Source organism: Pleurodeles waltl, chromosome 8 (assembly GCF_031143425.1).
Source record: "Pleurodeles waltl isolate 20211129_DDA chromosome 8, aPleWal1.hap1.20221129, whole genome shotgun sequence".
Lineage (NCBI taxonomy): Eukaryota > Metazoa > Chordata > Amphibia > Caudata > Salamandridae > Pleurodeles > Pleurodeles waltl.
This window is the reverse complement of record NC_090447.1, coordinates 601989576-602007056: the sequence shown is the minus strand read 5'-3', so window position 1 is coordinate 602007056 and position 17481 is coordinate 601989576. Positions and strand designations below refer to the sequence as shown.

Here is a 17481-nt window from a genome sequence, read left to right as displayed (position 1 = left end):
AGCTGGCGGATACAGAAACAGCCTTGAGATAGGACCAGTCCAATGTGTCAAATGCCTTCTCAAAGTGCAGGAAAAGTAGTGCCACGGGGTGGGGAGTTGGACATGACTAACCTGGAGAGTCCTACCTGGACCCGCTGGATGCAGTGTCTAGTACTGCACCTGGGCATAAAGCTACATTGATTGTGATGAATCAGATAGGGGAGGGCAGGCAGGAGATGGTTGGCTAGGATCTTAGCATACAAATTAACATCAGAGCTAATCAATGAGATGGGCCTGTAAGAAGAACACCTCTCGGGGGTGCCCCAGCTTAGGGTTGATCACTACAGAGGCAAGGTCTAACTCAGGAGGGAACATGCCCGGTCTGGCCACTTTGGTATAGAGCTTAAGCAGGAAGGGGAGTAACTCAGTGCGGAACCGTCAGTAAAACTCCACTAGAGAGCCATCTGGCCCAGGTGTTTTGCTCAAAGGCATGTTGGCGAGGGTAGCTGTAATCTCTGCCTCAGTGATTGTTGTTCAACTCGCAAACAAGAGAGGAGGGGATGGCGGGTAATTGTATATCAGGCAATAGGGGATATTCAATTTCCTGGGGGGTGGGGCCACAGTCGTTGGGCATACAGATCTCTGTAAAAAGGAGGCAAAAGTCTGTAAAATGTATGGGGTCCGAGAGAGATGGCGGCCATCTGCATCTATCAGCTGAGGGATGACACAAGATACAGTGTCATGGGTGGCGAGCCAATAAAGAAGCTTCCTAGATTTGTCACTGTGTTCATAATTTTTTTTCTCAGTCTCGACCTCCAGCACTGGCAGACACACTCAAGAACAAGGCGTCGTAACTGGTCCCTGGCCACTGAAAGGCATCAAGCATATTCAAGCCCACAGAAGTTGGGCTCTTGCCATTCCAATTTGAGGATTTGTGTCTTCACGGCCGTGATTTCCAAAGCCTTGTCACATTTGCCCCACTGCACAAACCCCTTCACCATCCCATGAATCACCGCTTTACCAGCCTCTCAGAAGGTGGCTGCCGAACTGACCAAGCTCTGGCTGATCTCTTTATCTTCGGGACAAGAGAGGCCACAAATTGAGAATCTATGAGGTACCAGGCATTCAGACGCCACATTGATCTCTGGGTCTGATCCGCAGTACCAAACGTCAGGGTGAGAGGAGCATGATCTGATGTTCCATGTGGGAGAACTGTTGTACTTTGACTTGACATATATCTATGGCCGGCATTAGAAAGAGATCAATATGAGAGTAGCTGTTGTGCACAGCAGAAGTGTGAGTATAAGCTCTTTCCCAAGGGCGCAAGGCCCTCCATACATCACAGAGGCCCAGTGCCTCCATCCAATTGGGGAGTTGACAGGCATGGGAAACCCACCCATGTGTAGGACCACAGGTGATATTCAATTCAGGGTTGGGAACTGCATTGAAGTTGCTGCCTAGGACGGAGGCACCCATAGGCAACTTGGCAAGTAGGAGAATGTCCCAGCTCAAGCCTGAGAAGGCAGGTAGACCGTAACAAGGTGGTAATGGCGGCCCTCAAGTATGCACCCCATTACCAGGTACCGCTGAGGGTTTATATGGGACTGGTATATAGTCATGGGGAACCACATGTGGAACAGGATAGCCACCCCCTGTGATCCTGCGTAAACCTCATAATATCATAGCGTATCGACCAAGAAAGGGAGAGTGCGAGCCCAGTAGAAGAGTTCCTTGGAGCGTGAGAACCTCCGGTTGAAAGTGCTTCGCAAAACGCAGCACTGCTGTGCATTTAATAAGATCCAGGAGGCCATTCACATTCCAGGACATCAGTTTAAATGAGGGCATGGGGTAAAGTAGGTGTAAAGAATGGCCAGAGAGAAGCCCAGGGCAGAGTGTGCACACACAGTCATGAGGGGAAGGGGGACTACAGGACTGATAAGGATGCATGCATAGAAAGATGTAGCTGAGAAGCAAGAAATGGCTTTTGAATCAAATAAAAAAAAAAAAACTCCTTAAACAAAAAAACAAACCCCAAATCTCCTCCAGTTCTCCCAACCCCTTACTTCCACCTCTGAAGCATCTGTTGCCCGAACTGGATCCCAACAGAGGCCAAGAAGACACCCACAGAATAAGAGAAAAGCAAAAAGGGGAGCATATATTGGGTGCAAAAACTCTCATTCCCTCTAAAAGGTAGGATTTTTAAAAGCTTTACCTAGGTCTCTCTGGATGTGTCAGCAAATTTTTCACTTTGTGGGATTCAACTTACAAATTATTTTAAAACCACATTATTTCCTGCTTTGGACCAAGAAAAGGCTCGTTGTCAAATAAATTCTCCAACAACAAAACTAAAATTAAAAGCAAGAAAGGAAAATTGCAAGGACTAAAATAAATATAAACTTTATTATTTTGACATAGATGTCTGATTATGAATCAGAACAAAGCATGAGAAGAAAACATATTTTGGAGGGTATTATGCAGGGAGACTCAACAACCCTGGGTCACTGCACAAAGAAGAATGAAAATCCTAGACAAAAGAAACAATCCAAGGTGGCTTAAATCTGTTTTCCTGCCTCCCAAGATTTGAGTGGTTGCAAATTTTGTAACTGTGAAAAATGAGGGTTAAGAAGATAATCAAAACTAAAACTAAAACTAAAATTGTTTGTCTGATCCCCTCAGCAGACAACACAATATTTGTCCTGAACTGTTTTTCTCCTGTAGAACTGGATTGTATGTTAAACACTGGTCTAAGAATTCAAATACTTGGATCACCATTTAATCTGGGCCTAGTCACTATCTTCAAGGAGATTGTGTACATACTAGAGGCTCAAACGATCCTAATGAATATAAGCAACACATTTCTGTGTAATGGAGCAGTCAGTTCCTCAACAATTGAAGACAGCAATCTTAAACGTTTGAAAATCAAAATCAAAGTAGACCTGCTAAAGTTATGCTAGGGGCTAAAGTCAAACTTACTCTACCAAGCTATAACAAACTGTAGTTAGCCATATATAAACATTTATTGAGTCGATCTACAGTACAATTTCCAGGACTGATTTTGTTAAGCACACATAACTGTTACCATCATAGCCCTGGAAATCCCTTCAGAAGCAGATGATGCCTTTATCAGAGATGTGTTTAGGCTTGTGAGTAGCTTTTAACACTATCAAGCTAATCTCCTTGGGAACCTTTGTTACCGCAGACAGGTATGGGTTGGCTCTTATTTGAAGTAAAATCTCGAATGCTCTTTCAATCGAACTGTCAAAGCATGGCATCCTATTGTTGGCTGATCCAAGGATGTGCCTTGCTGCCTACTTTTTTCAACATGTATGTTCAATATGTAAACTGATGAAATGGCTGCACTCGTTGGGGTGTTACGCTTAGGTGGATTACAGCTATAGAAGATTTCCATATCAACTGCGGAGTACAGTGAACAGTTCTCTTCCTTACTGCTAGTCTTATATGAAAAACAACTACCAGAAGATAAAACTTAACAAAACAGATTGTGGTGGTACGGTGTCACCTATTCAAAACAAGGCCAAAAGAGATCTGGTCCCAGCAGTTTGGGGGCCCTTCTTACTCCTGTAGAAAAGGTGGGGAAGCTGGGTGTCACGGCACTGTATTAATATGGCCCATTAAGCACCCCATAATTTCACAACTAGTTTCAGCACCTATAAGTAATCAGAAAAAGCTTTAAATAGTGGGATGCAGACAGGATTACCACCTTTGTTCAAGCAAAGTACTGGCCACACTACATTATCTCAAATCTTCACCTTCCTTACATTGACTATGGAGCATACTGGTCTATAATTCTACAAGCCCAACATCAAACATTAATCAAACAATTGCAGAACAACACCTTTTGAAAATACTTTTTGAAGCATGTGTGGACCTATTGCACTATCAAATTATCTTGCCTCTCTTTCTCAGCCATTAATCTCCCCTTCTTGCTGTATTGTTTCCCACTACATTCAGATTCAGAAGTGATGTGCGTGGGTCTATTTAGATACTTTCTGACTCTATGCCCAGAAATGCAGAGTCAAAATCAGTTTGGCTGTGAACAGTGTGCAGATTTCTAAATTCGGATATTTTTAGGTCTTTAAAGACTCCAGTTCACCGAACGGGGAGGATGGGCTGGTCGTTGAGTAATCCGCACTTAGAGTCTCTACCAGAAAAGGGACTTACAGAAGGTATGTTACTTGTTCTTCTGATAGGGACTAACTGCAGATTACTCACCTTAGAAAAGATACCAAAGCAGGTCCTCTCAGGTCTGCAAACTGACTTGAACCTGACATTGTGTGTTCACAAGAGTGGCGAACTGACTGAACCAAGGATCTCCTCATTTGTGGAAGAGACTATGCCCTACTCCCAGATGGAATCGCCATTTGTGATCCACAAGGTGTCAACAGCTGAGTTTGTCTGCCCTGGTGTTTAAAGATCCTGCCAGGTGCTGCACCACCAGGAAAAATCCTGGTCATTCCACCAATGTTTAGAGGTGTAAAGTGTCCTGGCACAGGGTGCACAACCCCACCCGCTTGTTGCAGTACCACATGGCGCTGGTGTTATCCGTAAACACCTGAACCAATGCCCCTTTGATGGATGGAGGGAGGCTTTCAATGTCAATCGGATGGCTCTCAACTAGAACAAGTTGATGAGAAGTTCAGCCTCTGCCAGAGGCCTGAGCAGATGACTTGGATCTCCACCTCTTCCAAGTTACCATCCCAGCCCAGAGGTAACACATTACTCACCAGTGTCGGCTCTGGGTGTGGTAGAGAGAGGGGTGTGCCACTGCCCCAGTCCAGCCAATCTTTTGCAGTCTCCTCTAAAATCTGGACCTGACTGGAGAGACCACCCTAGTGTTGTGCCCACTGAGATTTCATAACCCACTACAGAGTTCAAATGTGTCATCTTGCATGCCTGACAAGCAGGATGCAGGTGGCCATCAGTCCCAGCAGCCTCAAAGTCTTCCTCAATGATATCCAGGATGGAGGCTGAAACACTGGGATAATCGCCGCAATTATGCACTCCCAGGGATGGGTCCTAACACGCAACATGTCCAAATGGGTCAGATGAAACAGAATGTTTACGGAGTCATGTGAAACCTTAGCACATTCATAATGAACCCGAACGATGTTAGGAGGTCTGCCATACTCTATAGGAGGTGACAAGTGCCTGGGATGAGCCCACATTCAGCGGCGTCATCAAGGTAAGAATACTGTGACCCTTAGCCTACTAAGGTGAGCTGCAACCACCACCATCACTTCTGTGACCACGAGAAGCACTGGAGAGCCAAATGGGGTACAGCATGGAAATGCTCCTGGTCCACCGTGAACCGCAGATAGCACCTGTGGGCCTACAGAATGGGTATGTGAAAATAAGCAGGTCCAGTGCTAGCATCCAGTCTCCAGGATCAAGGGCAGACAAGACCTGATTTAAAGTGAACATTTTGAATTTGTCCTTCCACAAGAAAGCATTGAGAGGGCAAAGATCGAAGGTTTATCTTTTTTCTGCACCATAAAATAGCAGGAAAAATAACTGCACCCTATATCTGGCATCAGCACCCTTTCAATGTCTCCTTTGACCAAACATGCCTGCACTTTCTGCTGTAAAAGGGACAGATGGGCATCTGTCAACTATTCTGAAGACCGTGGCAGGTGTAGTGGGTGTCTAGAAATGGAAGTGCATAACCCAGCTGCACTAACTACAACACTCACTTGTCCAAAATAATTCCCTCCCAACCTGGAAGAAAGTGCCAGAATCTGGCTACGATAGGGTGGCTCTGTGTCGCTAAGAAACCGCTAAAGAGGCCTGAAGGCTGCAGTAGCGGGAAGGGCAGAGAAATGGGTTGTATGCTGCCTCTGGTGTCCACGTGGTCTGTGGGAACTACCTGCATGGCCATGAAAAGGCTGAAAATTTTGCTGAATTTGTTGCAGCTGATTGTATTGCAAACGCTACTGTAGTCATGGAAGGGGAGGAAATGTGAGTGAAGCTGGCGTGGAGCGAAAGACAAGCCCAAGGAGAGCGCTGTGGCTGTGCTATCTTTGAAGCTCTCAAGTGTTGTTTCTATTTTATTTGTAAAAAGGCGAAAGCCGTCAAATGGCAGGTCCATGAGATTAGCCTGGATATCTGCCAAAATGTCAGAGAACCCCATCCAAACATGCCTGCGGAGGGCCACACTGGTATCAATGGCCCTGCCCAGTGAGTCAGTGTTGTCCAATTCACAATGAATCGTGAACATGGCCACATCAGAGCCACCCTGCATGGCTTGAGTAAGGATAGCCTGGGCCTTTTCGGGTCTTAAGGCAACACATGGTCCTAAATAGGGACAACAGTATTGCAAGAGGTTATATTCAAAGGGGGCAATACAGAAAGTAAGGCTACCTAAAGGGGGCATTATAGAAAGTCAGGCTACCTAACTGCATGTATTTATTAAATACCAGCTCACACTACTCAACTACCGAACAATATAGTAAAATAGCGATCAGGTGGTAACCTTTAGGGCAGATAATTAAAGCAAAATTCTATACAGCATGAACTATGCCACCTGTGCGCAAGTATTCCAATATATAGAATTTGATGATGGACCATGAACACAGAGGCTCACTGATGGTCATTTTTAGGGTCGAGCGCACAAGCGCTCCGACCCTGTTGTAATCTCTCTTTGGGCTTTTAACCACACCCATATCACGCCTGTCACTTTCATTGGTTTGTGGGCTAGCCTTTTCAAATCCGCTTGATTTCATTAGTGAAAGGCATGCATATGTCATGCCTTTTCCGGTGTTTAGCTCTCCTTGAGTGCACCAGCCAACTACTGAAAGCATACGAGGCTCCATGTTTTCAGCTTGGTTTCTGCACTACTTTATCTTTTTATTTTCCACTCAGCGCAATCATGCTGGGTTTTACATAACGCGATCGCACTCGGTTTTTTGGTTTTCAATCCATGTGCGCCACTCGACTAGGACTACTGCTGAGCAGTACTCTGTGCGGCACTCGACTAGGACTACTGCTGAGCAGCACTCTGCCTATTTGTCTTACACTCTACTGAGGAACAGTAGTCTGTCTACCTGCTCTCGGGACTTTCTGGCTGCATCTGCATGCTCCCCCTTCCGTCCAACTATCCCGCTTATCCACTCATCAACAGATTCATCAAGTCTCCTTCCCCCTCAATCCATCTGTCCGACAAATTTTCTTTTTGCTTGCCCTCTCCCTTCATTAACTTTTCAACCTGTCACGCACTCCAACTTTCCCTCATTCTGTTTACATGCTCCGCCCATCGCCCTACCTCTCACTACCTTCCCTCTGTCTCTGGGTGTCGCCTTTCTATTACATCCTTGTGAATTTCTACCTCTTTTGTTTCCTCTTTTCCTACTTCCGTGTGCCCGATCTTCTTTCTGTTGGTGCACGTATCTGTGCCGGGACCACGTGAGCGTGTGTGCTTTTATTTTAGTCGCCGTCTATTTGCTTCCCCTCTATTTGCTTCAGCATTTTTTTCCTCCTCTCTCAATTTATTTTCCTTTCTTTTTTAAGCTGCCTGTCATTGCCTCTTAAAATAGTAAAGTCGTAGGCATTAAAAACACAGCTCAGAAATTGCATAAAGTCACTCCACGACAAGGTGACTAATTTCCTGTGCGTGAACCCCCTGACCCCATCTGCATATACAGTTGAAAGGGGAATAAAGGGGGCAGGGAGATGGACGACTTGTCTTCTGTTACCTCGAGTGGGCGGGAGGGCAGTTCCCCCCGCACTGCTGAGGTGGCTAATTATAGGCCTTCAAAAAAAGAGGTAAATGAAAGGAAACATAAAAATATCAAACACTAAAGTCATAAATGTTCAGGGCCCGAGCCATGCTAGAAGGCAGGAGTTGGGTATTTTAAAGTGGTAATTTGTTCCGAGTTATAAACATCAACTGCAAAACGGTTTGGAGACGTTGCCCTACAAATCACTCAAGCCGACCCAAAGCCTACGAAGGGGGCTACTTCCTCTTGAAGCGACGGTCCTGCCACCGCATTCAACATTAGAGGGGTGGGGGCAAAATGCCATTTATTATAGTGGCATGCTTCTAAAAATAACTTTTAACCCCTTCGCTGCCAGGCCTTTTCCCCCTCCTGTGCCAGGCCTTTTTTTGCCTATTTGGAATAGTTGTCGCTTAGGGCTTGATAACTTTCTGTCCACATAAGCTACCCATGCCAAATTTGCGTCCTTTTTTTCCAACATCCTAGGGATTCTAGAGGTACCCAGACTTTGTGGGTTCCCCTGAAGGAGGCCAAGAAATTAGCCAAAATACAGTGAAAATGTCATTGTTTTTTTTTTTAAAAAAAAAAGGGAAAAAAGGGCTGCAGAAGAAGGCTTGTGGTTTTTTCCCCTGAAAATGGCATCAACAAAGGGTTTGTGGTGCTAAATCACCAGCTTCCCAGCTTTCAGCTTTCAGGAACAGGCAGACTTGAATCAGAAAACCTAAAGTTTCAGCACAATTTCGGGCATTTTACTGGGACATACCCCATTTTTACGATTTCTTTTGCTTTCAGCCTCCTTCCAGTCAGTGACAGAAATGGGTGTGAAACCAATGCTGGATCCCAGAAACCTAAACATTTCTGAAAAGTAGACAACATTCTGAATTCAGCAATGGGTAATTTGTGTAGATCCTACAAGGGTTTCCTGCAGAAAGTAACAACTGAAATAAATAAATATTAAAGTGAGGTGAAAAAAACCAGCCATTTTTCTCTACGTTTTACTCTGTAACTTTTTCCTGCAATGTCAGATTTTTTAAAGCAATATACTGTTACGTCCGCTGGACTCTTCTGGTTGCGGTGATATATAGGGCTTGTAGGTTCATCAAGAACCATAGGCACCCAGAGCCAATAAATGAGCTGCACCTTGCAAGGGGTTTTCATTCTATACCGGGTATACACCAATTCATTTGCTGAAATATAAAGAGTCAAAAATAGGTATCAAGAAAACCTTTGTATTTCCAAAATGGGCACAAGATAAGGTGTTGAGGAACAGTGGTTATTTGCACATCTCTGAATTCTGGGGTGCCTATACTAGCATGTGAATTACAGGGCATTTCTAAAATAGACGTCTTTTTTCACACTGTCTTATATTTGGAAGGAACAAATGTAGAGAAAGACAAGGGGCAATAACACTTGTTTTGCTATTCTATGTTCCCCCAAGTCTCCCGATAAAAATGGTACCTCACTTGTGTGGGTAGGCCTAGTGCCCGCGACAGGAAATGCCCCAAAACACAACTTGGACACATCACATTTTTCTACAGAAAACAGAGGTGTTTTTTGCAAAGTGCCTACCTGTGGATTTTGGCCTCTAGCTCAGCCGGCACCTAGGGAAACCTACCAAACCTGTGCATTTTTTAAAACTAGAGACCTAGGGGAATCCAGGACGGGGTGACTTGTGGGGCTCTCACCAGGTTCTGTTACCCAGAATCCTTTGCAAACCTCAAAATGTGGCTAAAAAAAACCCACTTTTTTCCTCACATTTCGGTGACAGAAAGTTGTGGAATCTGAGAGGAGCCACAAATGTCCTTCCACCGAGCATTCCCCCAAGTCTCCGGATAAAAATGGTACCTCACTTGTGTGGGTAGGCCTACTGCCCGCAACAGGAAATGCCCCAAAACACAACGTGGACACATCAAAATTAGCAAATAGAAAACTACCTGTTTTTGCGGGGGAGGGGCACCTGCGTTTTTGGTCCTGGGCTCAGCAGCCATCTAGGGAAACCTACAAAACCCAGACATTTCTGAAAACTAGACACCAGAGGGAGTCAAGGGAGGTGTGACTTGCGTGGATCCCCCAATATTTCCTTACCCAGAATCCTCAGCAAACCACAAATTTAGCTTAAAAAAAAAAAAAAAAAATCTCATTTTTCCCACATTTCTGTGTGAGATCACTGCACCGGGACAAATTTCCTACCACCCAACGTTCCCCTCAGCCTCCCAGTAAAATGATACCTCACTTGTGTAGGTGGGCCAAGTGTTTGTGACAGGGAAGAGACAAAAACTCGTCGAAATTGAGGGGGAACCAAAGTGGGTCCAAAAGGGCAGTTTGAAAAAACACATTTTTAGGCTGACAAGTGCAGCAGAAATTTTATCGGTATAGATGAGACAATGCTGGGTGGTAGGAATTTTGTGGATTCCGGAAGGTTCCATCACAAAAATGTGGGAAAAATGTGTGCTTTCCAGCAAAGTTGCAGGTTTGCAGGGCATTGTGGGTAAGGAAATGGTGCGGGGTGCATGTGAAGCACACCACCCTGGAATCAACTAGATGTTTAGTTTTCAGATGTGTCTAGGTCTTGTGAATTTTTCTACATGGCAGCGTCCCAAAGTAAAAAAAAATGCAGCCCTCACCATTCCAAGTGGGACGATTTTGAAAGTTACCAAGCTCACATGGCCCAAATGTAAAACAAAAACCAAACATAATCAAATGTCCTCTTGCTTGCCCTGGGATAAGATGTTTTAGTGTGCGGGGGAGAGCTGAAAGACTGTTAGCCCCTTCAGTTCGGGTGGGGGCATAACCAGGCCCATACTGGTTGGTAGCCACCACCCCACTATTTTCTTTTATTTTTTTTAATTCCCTGGCATCTAGTGGACATTGTCCCCAGGGGTGTGGATCAGGGGTAATTGCCCAATCTTTGGCCCCATTTATTTGGGGTGGGGGTATGGCCATACCCCCAACCTCTTATTTTGACAAAATAATCTTCCCTGGTCTCTGGTGGGCTTTCTGCCCCTCTTGGGGGCAGACGGGCCTTCCAAAATAGGCCAATCTGACCCCAAGGGGGGCAGTTGTGGCCAACAGTAATGTGCCCCCATGGGGAGAGACCCTTGACCAAGGGGCTGCCCTCTCCAAACAAAACACACACATACACACAATCCATGCTTTCTAGAGGCCTAACAAAAATAGGTTGATCTGCCCCCAAGGGGGGCAGAAATGGCCTAAATACAATTTGTCCCCCCAGGGGAGCGACCCTTGTCTAAGGGGTCGCTCCCCATACATAAAAACATTAAGTAAATAAAACAACATATATATCCCTGGTGTCTAGAGGTTTCTGTCCCCCCGGGGGCAGATCTGCCTAATTATATTAGGCCAATCTGCCTCCGGGGGAGGGGGGGGGGGGGGCAGAAAAGGCCTAAAAATATTTTGCCCTGGGGAACCAGCGCCTTGGACGAGATCACCTGGTCCTGGGCACACAAGGGCTTAAGGAACTGTGCTACACAATGATTACGATTTTGAATATAGCTGTAGAAAAGAATTATAGTTGGTTTCCACATCCAGATAATTTTAAGTAACGCAGGCACAGGCATTTAGGTCGAGCATAGCAACGCGCAAGCGCTGCTTTTCCGACGTGTTGGTATCTAAGTGGGCTTTTAACCATGCCCACCGCACGCCCCTCATTATCACTCGTTCATGGGCTTGCCTTTCAAAAAATCCTTCGTTATCATTGGTAAATGCTTTACGTTTGTCCCTCCATTGGACGATTTTGTTAGCCTTGGCCATTGACCCCGTTACATGGATAATTGCACTTTTGCTGATAACTTTGCCTGGGAGCAAACTTCTTTTCCCTTTTGTCTCTCTCCTTCATGCTCACGGTAGTGCTTCGAATCGGCTTGGTTATGTCAACTTTTTTACTTTTTATTTTCATTTTGTGTGGAAAGGACATTTCAGTTAGGAATTTACAACGTTAATAGCTCTAACTCGAGAAAACGCAAGACCCATTGAATTGCAAATGCTTGTTTTTACTGCAATGAGTTTTGGTCTTTGAATTTGTTGTGTATAGAAGGGTCTACCTCAAACCCCATGAATTTCCAAAATAGAGAAAACCAATCAAACAGTTTGAAGCAAGTGCATCTCAGTTTTGTGAGATAAAAAGAGAAAAAAAAGAAAGTGTGGAAATGAGAATATTCAGGGGAAATCGTACACTCCCCCCATGCTGGAAACCTGTGTCTGGTATATACTTAATAACAAATTTAAAAAAAAAATGATGATAAAAATGATGAAACCTTTCTCTAGTTTCTATTCAGACTAGAAAAAAATCATTCTTCTTTTACAATACTTCAAACATAGCAAACGGAAAGAACATTTAATTAAAATAAGGAAACCGAGAAGGTGCATGTCTTGGATGAAAACAAACTGCAGCCGACGAGCTGAAAAATGCAGTACGAAACAAGTAAAATGGAAACTAAAAATCAAAAAGAACAGGCGATGGAGGCGGGAAAAAGCAAGAGCATAAATTCATATTAAATTTGAGTGGGGAGTATGTGCCTCACTAGCAATCAAGCCCCTGGAAAAACATTTTTTACAAAAAAAAAAATACGTACAAAAAAAAAGGCAAAACTCTGGGATGGGCTGTTCTTTACCTCCTACAAAAGTTGATTAAAAAAAAGCATCACAAAAAAGAAGAGTTTGCGCAGAGAAGCAGCTGTTCACCACGTTTAACAAAATGGTAAAAACTATTTTAAAAAACATGGAAAAACAAATACCAGGAGAAAAAACTAAAAGTAACAAAGTTTCTCCTGAAAGTGCAATCACCAAGTTGGGTTTGTTAGCCTGATACTAAAAAATGCAGAAAGGAAGGAAAGGAATCAGAGCCACTTTAACATTATTATTATTATAATCATCATCATCATCAATGAGGGTCAGCCAGCTAAACAGTGGTATAACAATTTTATTGAATATCCCAAACAATCATCATACTTTATTTACGGTCTTTTTTTTACAATACAGTAGAAACATTTCTAGCATTCGCGTTAAGAATTTTTCAATTCTATTAAGGACACGGAGGCGAGGATTATGCTTCTCTTTCTATTGCTTTATTTTAGCAGCGGCCAATGAAAATACAGAACAAGAAAAAACGACTTCTCCCAAGAACCCCATCAACACGTGATGACCATAGAGAAGGAGCCCTATATAACTCTGCTGAACACACTTCAACTACTCTTTCTTTGCTAAACAGCATAACCACAAGAAAAATAAAACTCAAGTCCAAAAACATGGGTTTTCAAACCCTCAGAAGAGGAGACCACAATCCACTTGAAGAAGCTGAAGAACATCCAGCAAACCTGCCGTAGAACAAACTGCATAAAGTCACAATTATTTGTCCTCTGTGCCTGAAAAAATAAAAAAAAATGTTGGCCATAAAAACTGACAGTAGTAGATAAACATCATACAACTCATAGGGAGGAAAAAAAGCACTGAGTCATCATAACATCACAATAAACTGATTTAATGATACACATTATCCATAAAAACATAATCAAAAACATGAAAACAGTGCGGTGGGATAATCCTCGCCTCCGTGTGCTTAATAGAATTGAAAAATTCTTAACGCGAATGTTAGAATTTTTTTTATTCTATGTCAGGACCGGAGGCTCGGATAATGCTTTTTTAAAGCCGATCCACCACTACAGATGCAATATCATCAATAGGTTTACAGTAAAAAGTTTTAAAAGTAGATGGAGAAGACCAATCTGCGGCCTTTAAAATGTCTTCTAGCCGAGAGCCTAGGGCAAAAGACTTCGAAGCCATGGCACCTCGAGTAGAATGAGCCCCAAACTGGGAAACGTCTATTCCTGCTTCATTCAAAAGCCAACAAATCCATCTGGCCAAAGTGGCTGAAGAAACAGGGTGATAAGGTTTAACTAAGGAAACCAACAATTGACCCCCCCAAAATCAGACCGAAATTCTTCAGTACTCACCTGATAAGCTCTAAGGCATTGTACAACACAAAGCTTCAGATTATCCACAAAACTAGGATAAGAGACTGAATTCAGATTACACTTGGTACGCCTAGAAATGGAAAAAATAACTCCTTCTGGAGCAAAAAACTCTGCCCGCTAAGTCAAGGGCTCGAACATCCGACACCATCTTACAAGATATTAAACATAATAACATAGTAAGCTTGGCCAAAAGCTGTTTACGAGAAAGGAATCTATTAACTGTCCAAGACTCTAAAAAACGAAGAACAATATTCACATCCCAAAGGGAAGAATAGCGAGGGCGAGGAGGATTAGCTAGCCTGATACCCCTCAACAATTTACACACAATGGGGAGCTCACCCACTGGTTTACCCTCAATAGGCAAGTGACCTGCTGATATAGCAGACCGATAATTATTAATTGATCTGTAGGCCAAACCAGAAGAATCTAAGGAAGGTAAAAAATTAAGAATCAAACTACAATCCGCTGAAGCAGCATTTGCGTCCCGTGCACTACACCAAGCACACCATCTGTTCCAGGCAGAAGCATATCTCTTATGTGTGCTGGAGGACCAGGATCCCGCAATGAATGCGGAAGATTCCTGCGAAAGGCCTGGGAGGTTCCATCTTTCCCTGAAAGCCGCCAAGCCACCAAGGACAACTGACCCGAGAGGATTAGCGGATGAGGAAGACCCGCTGGGTCTAGAAGAAGATTCTTCCTGAACGTGAGAAGCGGATGGCCGCAATTTCAGGGCCACCGGAAACCATACCTGGGACCTCCAAAGAGGGGTAACCAGAACCAGATCCACTTGTTGACGCCGTAACTGGGCCAACACTCTGTGAATCATCAGAAAGGGGGGGAAAGGCATGCCCCTGATCCAGAGACCAGTCCTGGAGGAATGCATCCATTGCCGACGCTTCCGAATCCGGTCTCCAAATGACAAAACGTTTGATCTGACGGCTGAGCCAGTAAGCAAAGAGATCCATTGAAAAAGGGTGAAGCCTCCATTCCCTGAAATCTCCAAGGTGTTGAGAATACCAATCCGCAACTGAGTTGCTGCTCCCTGGCAGGTATTCCGCTATTACTGAGATCCTGTGTTGCAGGCAGTAAAGCCAAAAATCCTTGGCAATTTCTGCCAGAATGCGAGATCTGGTCCCCCCCAATTTGTTGACATATCTCACCGCTGAGATATTGTCCATACGATGAGGAATGCAACAATTTGTTTTGATAGGGGACAGACTCTTGATCACAAAGGAACCCGCAAGGAGTTCCAGGCAATTGATGTGCAGATTCAACTCCGAACTGGACCAATGGCCCCCGGTGGAGACTGACCCGCAACGGGCTCCCCACCACAGACTGGCATCGGACTCTATCACTATCTCCGGAGAGGAACTGAAAATCGCCCTGCCGTTCCACGCTTCCATGTGATGAAGCCACAAATTCATCTCTGACCGAGCCTCCTCCAAAAGGGGAACCTGGTCCGCATAACTGAGACCCATCTGCAGATGGGAAATCTTTAACCTCTGAAGGGCTCTGTAATGCAATGGACCCGGAAAGTTCGCCTGGATCGAAGAAGAAAGCAGGCCCACCATGCGGGAAATCGCCCTCAATGATACAGTTTGTCTGGACAACAGTAATCTCAGTTCCCTCTTGACTGAATGAATCTTTAGTGGGGGAAGTACTAATTGAGACTGAATGGAGTCGATCTGGAACCCCAGAAATTCCATCCTCTGAGCCGGAACTAGAACTGACTTCTGGGCGTTGATTATAAACCCCAGATTCTGAAGGAGAGAAATGGTCCAATTTAGGTGGGATGAAAGGAGAAGGGAGTCCTGAGCCATAATGAGGATGTTGTCTAAATAAATTATGAGACGTACACCTCTGGAGCGAAGATATTCTACCACAGGACGCATCACCTTCGTGAAGCACCAGGGGGCTGATGACAGACCAAAGGGGAGAACCTTGTACTCGTAACAGTGACCCCCCCACCGGAATTGGAGAAACCTTCGATGTGGAGGAAAAATGGGGATGGTTAAATAAGCATCCTTGAGGTCCAAACGAACCACCCAGTCCCCTTCCTGGAGGATGTCCCTCAATAAGTGGATACCCTCCATCTTGAAGTGATGATAGACCAAGAAACCGTTGAATTCCTTCAAATTCAGACCAGACGAGACCCCCCCACCCTTCTTTCTCACTAGAAATACAGGGCTGAGAAAACCCGAAGGGTGTCTTGAGGTCTTGACAACAGCGCCCTTTGCCACTAGTGCCGCCACTTCGGCAGAAATGAAACTGCTCTCTTGTAGGGAAAAATATACAGGACGAGGGGGAGCCAACTGGACGGGGGATTCGTAAAATTAGAGTCTGAAACCTTGAATGGTCTGTATAACCCAAGCATCGCAAGAAATCTTGCACCATTCCTGTAGAAAAAGACCTGTTCTGCCCCCCAAGACTATCTCTGAACTTAGTAACAGGCTCACCGGTGGATCTTGCCTCCTGGGAGAAGGATTGGTTGCCCCTGGATCTTCCTCTGCGGATCCTGGAGCGGCCCACTCTTGGACGTGAGGAGTAGAAAGTAGAGGAGGAGGTGTTGTACTCCTGGAAGCTGCCTCTCCCCTGTAGGTAGTACCCACACTGAGGACCTTGCTGATTGAAGCGGCCGAAGGCCCGCCCTCTAAAGCGTCCGGCTCCACAAAAAAGTGGACGGACAGCCCTCATGATAGAACCCTGGGCTTTGTCCAAGTTCGCATAAGTTGCTACAAATTTCGATAGTTCCTTCAGAAAAGGAGCCCAAACAATAATCCCTGTGCCAAGGGACCAGATTCAGAAGAAGCGAGATCCGCTAGCTTGGGGTCCAATTTAATTAAGATGGAGCGGCAATGCTCTGAAGAAATGGCACAGATGGCATTACCCAGAAAACACAGTGCTCTTTGGGCACAGCCTACTGAAGTATCCGGGTTAATGGTCTCGCCTGCCTCCTTACCGTGAAACGCCATTTCCAAAATCTTCGTTAGAGGGCCTGAGACGTCCAACAGCTTATCCTGGCACCCCCGCCAGGCTCAATCGATGCCCTTCTTAGGGTCCTTAGAAGACTTCTTTAAGAATGTGACCAGGGAAGGATCTAACTCCGGAGTCTCGGTGACTTTAGAAGGGAAATCCGGTCTAGGGCACCTCAGCCTAGATCAGACTTCTTTGTCAAAGCTATGTCTAATGTGGGATTCCTAATAATCCAAAACTTCAACAGGAGGTACCCATGATGAAGAACATGGATGTATAATGTCCTCAAGCTCAAAGGTCAAGACCTTAGGAGCAGGGAGGGGGTCTTCCTGGTGATCAGCCTTCTTCTTACGTTTACGGGGAGGTTCATCCCCAGCCTCAAAAGAAAGATCAGAAGAAGAGGAGACCAGATCCTCTCCGGTTTTAGCCTTGTGAGTAGACGCATTGTAGTCCTGCTCTTTCGCCATGGCCCTGATAAGACTCTCAAAATCCGCTGAATGCGGGTTGTGACCTTGTCGGCGAGGTTGGGAACCACCAGACAGGGAGGGTTCTAGTATAGACTGGTTTCCAGAAGGGGCAACCCATCCCTGCTGTTCTGCAAAACCAATAAGGTGATGCTTAATTGGTTTAATCGCCTGAGCTAAGGCTTGTTTCACAGTGTGGCATACACCAGCATCCAGAGCATAAACCAGGTCCTGCTCAAAAGACCCCGCAGGCTCCTCCAAATAGTATTCCTCATTCGCCTGGTCATCATAGCCAGCCATGCTGACAGTAGAAAAAGGAGGGGCTCCAGAGGAGCAATAAGGCTG

General features: G+C 45.0%; 1 protein-coding gene across 2 annotated transcripts in view; it reads right to left on the bottom strand.

The window, feature by feature from the left end:
- GRTP1 (growth hormone regulated TBC protein 1) overlaps positions 1-17481 on the bottom strand; it is a 626114-nt gene that overhangs the window by 579703 nt on the left and 28930 nt on the right. The window lies entirely within an intron of this gene.